General features: G+C 39.4%; 1 protein-coding gene across 3 annotated transcripts in view; it reads right to left on the reverse strand.

Annotated features, from left to right (window-relative positions):
• The window catches only part of ACOX3 (acyl-CoA oxidase 3, pristanoyl), a 272,680-nt gene extending 266,680 nt beyond the window's left edge, over window positions 1-6,000 (reverse strand). For all 3 annotated transcript variants that reach the window (XM_074229850.1, XM_074229851.1, XM_074229852.1), the window contains exon 1: window positions 5,904-6,000. The gene's annotated coding sequence lies outside the window, so the exon portion shown is untranslated. The remainder of the gene's footprint in view (window positions 1-5,903) is intronic.

The raw sequence follows: 6,000 nt of genomic DNA on the forward strand, positions 1-6,000 counted from the left end.
TGCTAGCACTGAGGAAGGACTCTGTTGCTTTGCCCATACTCAATTACTGGTCACAGTCCTGGGTGGCAGTCTCAGGGTGAAGGGAAGCACCAGCACACCAGAACAAGCAGTCATATTGGAACAGGGGCTTTCTTCATAGTTCCAGCACAGAAAAGAATACTTGTGGTCACTCACAGGTCAAAGCATGGGCCAGGAGAGTAGCAAACACCACTTTAGAACAACAGAAAATTTACAGATCCCTAGAATTACCTCTTCAAACAGATGCACAAGATCGTTACAACTTGGGAAACTATGCTCTCCAACCTGGAAATGGAACCCTATTTTAACAAAGAGTTAAAAGTCAAGAAATAGGTATGGAAAAATAAGCAAACAATAACTGTAGAAAGTTACTATGGTTATAAGGAAGATCAAAGCACACATTCAGAAGTTAACAAAGTCAAAGCTCCTACATCCAAAGTTGCCAAGACTAACATGAATTGGCTCAGGCCATGGGAGAGCTGAAAAAGGATTTTGAAGATCAAGTCAGAGAGGTATAGGGAAAATTGGGAAGAGAAATGAAAGTGAAATCATGAAAATCATGAAAAAAGGATCAACAATTTTGTAAAGAAGACATTAAAAATACTGATGAAAGAAACACTTTAAAAAAGACTAGGTCAAATGGCAAAAGAGGTTCAAAAGTCAAAGAAGAGGAAAAAGGCCTTAAAAGCAGAATCAATCAAATGAAAAAAACAGCACAAAAATTCACTGAAGATAATAATTTCTTAAAAATTAGAATTGAGCAAATGGAAGCTAATGATTTTATGAGAAATCAAGAAACAATAAAACAAAACCAAAGGAATGAAAAAAAATAGAAGGCAATGTAAATATCTCAATGGAAAAATAAATAATCTGGAAAACATATCCGGGAAAAGTTACCTTAAAAACTACTGGACTACCCAAAATCCATGATAAAAAAAGAGAGCCTAGATATCATCTTTCAAGAAATTTTCGAGGAAAACAATCCTGATATTCCAGAACCAGAGGGTAAAATAGAAATAATCCACCAATCGGCTTCTGAAAGAGACCCCAAAATTAAAATTTCCAGGATCATTATGGCCAAATTATTGCAAACAGCCAGAAAGAAACCATTCAAGTACTGTGGAATCACAGTCAGAAAAACACAAGATTTGGTACTTTCTATATAAAAGGATCAGAGACCTTGAAATATGACATTCTAGAGAGCAAAGGAAATAGGATTACAACAAAGAATACCTACCCATTAAAGCTGAATATAATGAGAGGAAAGATGGACATTCAAAAAATAGAGGACTTTCTAGCATTTTTGATGTAAAGACCAGAACTGATTAAAAAATTTCAATACAAGAGTTCAAATACAAGACTCAAGTGAAACATAAAAAGGTAAACATGATAGGAAAATCACTGTTTATATTCCTACATGGGAAGATGATATTGATAACTCACAAGAATTTTCTCATTATTAGGGCACTATAAGGAATAAATATACAGTTAAGAAGGTGATATGAAGGGATGATATCTAAAAAAATAAAATTAAGGAGTGAGAGAGGCGTGTACTAGGAGAAAAAGAGAGAGGTAGTTGAGTAAATTATCTCACAAAAAAAGAGACAATTAAAAACTTTTACAGTGAAGGAGAAGGGAGGGGGATATGATGGGGGGAGTGAGTAAATCATAATTTCATCAGAACTGGCTCAAAGAAGGAATAATATACACATTCAATTAAGTAAAGAAATACAACTTACCCTACTGGAAAGTAGGAGGGGAAGGGTGTATGAGAAGTGGGGTAGTAAAACAAGGGAGGGCAGATTGAAAAAGGGAGTAGTCAACAGCAAAACACTTGAGAAAGTACAGGGTGAAAGGAGGAAGAATAAAATAAAGCAGGGGAATAGGATGGAGGGAAATAGCAATGGCGAATGTGAACAAAAATTTTTGAGGCAAATGTCTCTAACAGCCTCATTTCTCAAACATATGGAGAACTACTGAGTCAAATTTATGAAAATAAGAGCTATTCCCCAATTGATAAATGCTCAAAAGATGCAAAAGTTTTTAGATGAAATTATCAAAACTATCTATAGCCATATGAAAGAATGTTTTAACTTGCTATTTATTGATGAAAAGCAAATTAAAACAATTCTGAGGTACTACCTCATACCTGTTAGATTGACTTGTAAGACAAAAAATGAAAATGACAAATGTTGGAAGGGATGTGGGAGAATGAGATCTAAATGCACTGTTGGTAGAGTTGTGAACTAATTCTGCCATTCCATAGAGCACTTTGGAACTATGCCGAAAGGGCTATAAAACCATGCATATCCTTTGACCCAGCAATATTACTACTAGGTCTGGATCCCAAAAGAGATAAAAAACAAAAGGAAAAGGACCTATATGTACAAAGATATTTATGGCAGCTTTTTTCTGGAAGAAAGAAATTGAAAATAGAGTGGATGCCCATTGATTGGGAAATGGTTAAACAAATTGTGGTATGTAATTAAGTAGGAATACTATTGTGCTCTAAAAAATGATGTGAAGAATGCTCTCAAAAAACCTGGAAAGATTTACATGAACTGATGCAAACTGAAATGTACTGTGTACCAAGTAATAGCAATACTGTAAAATGAACAGCTGTGAATGACTTAGCTATTCTCAGCAATACAATTATCCAAGACAACTCTGAAGGATTTATGCTGAAAAATGCTAACCATCCCCAGATAAATAAGTGATCCTGTCTGAATACAGATTGAAGCATCCTTTTAATACTTTCTTTTTCCTGAGGTTTTTTGCTTGGTTCTATTTTCTTTCACAATGTGACTAACATAGAAATGTTTTGCATGACTACATAGGTACAAGCTATATCAAATTATTTGCCACCTCAATAAGTAGGGTTTAGAGGAGGAAGAGAACCTGAAGTCAAAGTTTTAAAAGTGAATACTAAAAATTGTTTTTACATATAACGGGAAAAATAATGTTTTTAAAAAAGTAATTACAATTCCCAGAGGGGACATAAAGAATATTAGGGAATGTTTAACATGATTGTTCATGTATAATCTTTATCAGATTACTTGCTGAATTGGGGAAGGGCGGGGGAAGAGTCAAATTTAGAATTCAAAATCTTACGAAAACTGAATGTTGAAACTATCTTTACATGTAATTCCTGGAACTAGACACAGAATTAATATTTATTTTGGAATAGAACCCAGATTAGAGAGGGCATGATTGGAGTGAGAGGTGATAGTGGGAATTTGTTTCAGAACTCTAGAGAGACAAAACTTCACATTCAGTCTGGAGCCTGAAGGCATGAAGGCAGATAGAAATTGTGATCAAACTACTTATCACCCACACCTGCCAGTCATGTCTGGAGCATGGATGAGAGTTGGAAGATCAGGTTTTGTTTAGTCTCACTTTTTAGCAGAACAGTGCTGACCTGTATTATGGAGCTTCCTCCAACAGTCAAAAACAGAGGTCTGGTTAAAAAAACAAAACAAAAGTAAAAACTGACTAGGAGTACCAGCAGCTGACTTTGCTTTTGAATTTTCTTTTAAAAGGAACCTCAAAAACTGTTGCTATGTCTACACCAGCTTGTCAAAGACTTTTTTCTCTTACTTCCTGGCTCTCTACTATGGTTCAGATTAGTAAAGCTGCCAGTTAGCTTACTTTCAGAGAGATGATGGCACATTATTTTAACATCAGAATAAATGCATTATGCCAATGAAAGTCTCTCACAGACGCCAATCCATGAGGAACCAGCTTTGCATCCATGTTTTTGTCTTCACAAAATTTCACAAAAAAATCACCTGCATGAATATTCTACAATATTTAAAAGCCTATTTTGTGTTTTTAATTTTAGGGGATATTTTCCAATGGGGGTGGTGGGGGGGATCTCAAGGTCAGAGTATGGACATTTTAGTCACTTTCATTACATAATTTCAAATTGCTTTCCAAATTAATTGGATTTTTAAAAAAATCTGTGAGCAGAGAGACCTGTGCTAGAAGTAGTAGAAACATAGTTTAGATTCAATGTGGTCTAAACTAAAACTCTGAGGAAGAATGTAATTTAGCAAGAGAATACAACACCAATACAAATACCTATTAATGTACAAATACATTAGTTACAAATCCAAGTTAGCCACTATAAATTTCAAATCCATCAAAATGACTTCTCAAGGATCCAGCTTTCATCCTAAACATCTCTAATTCCCACAGATGACTTCCATCTTATGGAGTTCTTGGCTTCCTAGGGATTCAAGGTCCCTGCATACTGGGTATTCAGAACTACAATAAAGAATCACTTATTTATTGTTATCTTCCAAATAGATTAACTTTAAAGGATGACTCCAGTTTTAGATTATTATAATGCTTTCTGTACTTTGCATGATTTAATTAACTTTGCTATACTCTTAATCAATTTTTATGTCTTCCTCACATGTAAAATAAAAGAACCATACCAGTTGTTAGGTCTCTTTCAATTCTCTATAATCGTACATATAGCCCCACTCTGAACTCTTTTGGCAAGACTATCCTCTGGGAATCCAGGCAAGAGAGGTAATATGAGGCAATCCAGGGAATGGGAATGGTAACTAGCCTATAGATCAATCATATACATTACTATGGTATTGCTAATGATGATTCTCATATTTCTAAAGCTATTTAAGACTTACAAAGCATTTTTCCCACAAGCCTATGAAGTTTAAGTATCATTAGCTATATTTTATTGATGAGGAAACTGAGAGACAAGTAGAGTGACTTGCCCAAGACCACAGTGTTAAATTTGAAATTTTGTCACAGGTCTCCTGATTAATAAGTCATCCTACAATCTCCATGTTGTCTCTCCATGGCAAAAGAACCCCAGGCATGAAAAGAGGAGAGAAATGAGGACTTCAGTAGTGGGAACCCAGAAGGCTGAGGTCACAGAAAAAAAACCTTTAGATTACAAACACCGGAGGCATAAGAAATCTGGGGCACAGAGAGAGAGACAGAGAGGCACAGGGAGAAACTGGACAAAGAGAACAGTACACTAGGGAAAAGGAACTCATAGGAGAACCAACAAACATTTAGAATTTGAAGGAGCCTGAAAAGTTATCTTTCTGCTTGAGGGATTCTTAACCTAAGGACCATTGACTCTGGATAGATTACCGGGGGCCCATGAACTTGAAAATAAAACTACATCTTTACTGTTACTACCCTCCACTTGAAATATTTAAAAGCCTCATTCTGAAGTCGTTCAGATTTACCAAATTGCCAAAGAAGCCCATAAAAAGGGGTAAGAAGCTCTTTTTAAAGTTCAAGCTTCCCATTTTAGGAATAGGGAAGTGAAGGCAGGGGAGAATTAGGAGAGAATTTCTTAGAAGACATGGAGGGAAGGGGAATAAAGATCATCAGAAGCCCAGAGAAACAGAGGGACCTGAGGTCTAGAAGGGGAGGGGGGGCAACATGGACAGGGTCTGCCGAGACCCTCAGAGACACAGGGGCTGGGAAGCGAGGGGAGGGGAGACCCAGGCCCCGGGGGCTGGGCGGGGGGAGGGGGGGGGAGGGGACTCGGGGACACGGGGGAGGGGACTCAGGGGAGGAGAAGGGGGGGCGGAGATACGCCCCCAGGAAGCAAATGGGAAGCTCCGGGGATGGGGCAAAGGTCAGGGACACCGCCCCGAGGGGGAGGGGAGGAGGTAAGAGTGACAGCGGGGACCCAGCGGGGGCGGGGGGGGACTGGCCCTGGGTGACCCGGGAAACACGGGCGCAGTCCCGCGGGGGATACAAGGCCGAGGGTTTCGGGGGCCCCGGACACAGGGGGACTGGACGGCCGAGGGGGGTCGGGGCGGGGAGGGCCGAGGGGGGACTGGACGGGCAGGGCCGAGGGGGTCGGGACGGGAGGCCCGGGCGCTGCGGCCCCTTACCGCCTCCGGCTGCCGTGCGGCCTGCGATGGCCCGAGCCCGGGGAGAGTGCGGGATGAGGAGCCTCTTCTGCCCCCCAGGCTCTGCCAGGAGAAGGGG

Source organism: Macrotis lagotis, chromosome 3 (assembly GCF_037893015.1).
Source record: "Macrotis lagotis isolate mMagLag1 chromosome 3, bilby.v1.9.chrom.fasta, whole genome shotgun sequence".
Lineage (NCBI taxonomy): Eukaryota > Metazoa > Chordata > Mammalia > Peramelemorphia > Peramelidae > Macrotis > Macrotis lagotis.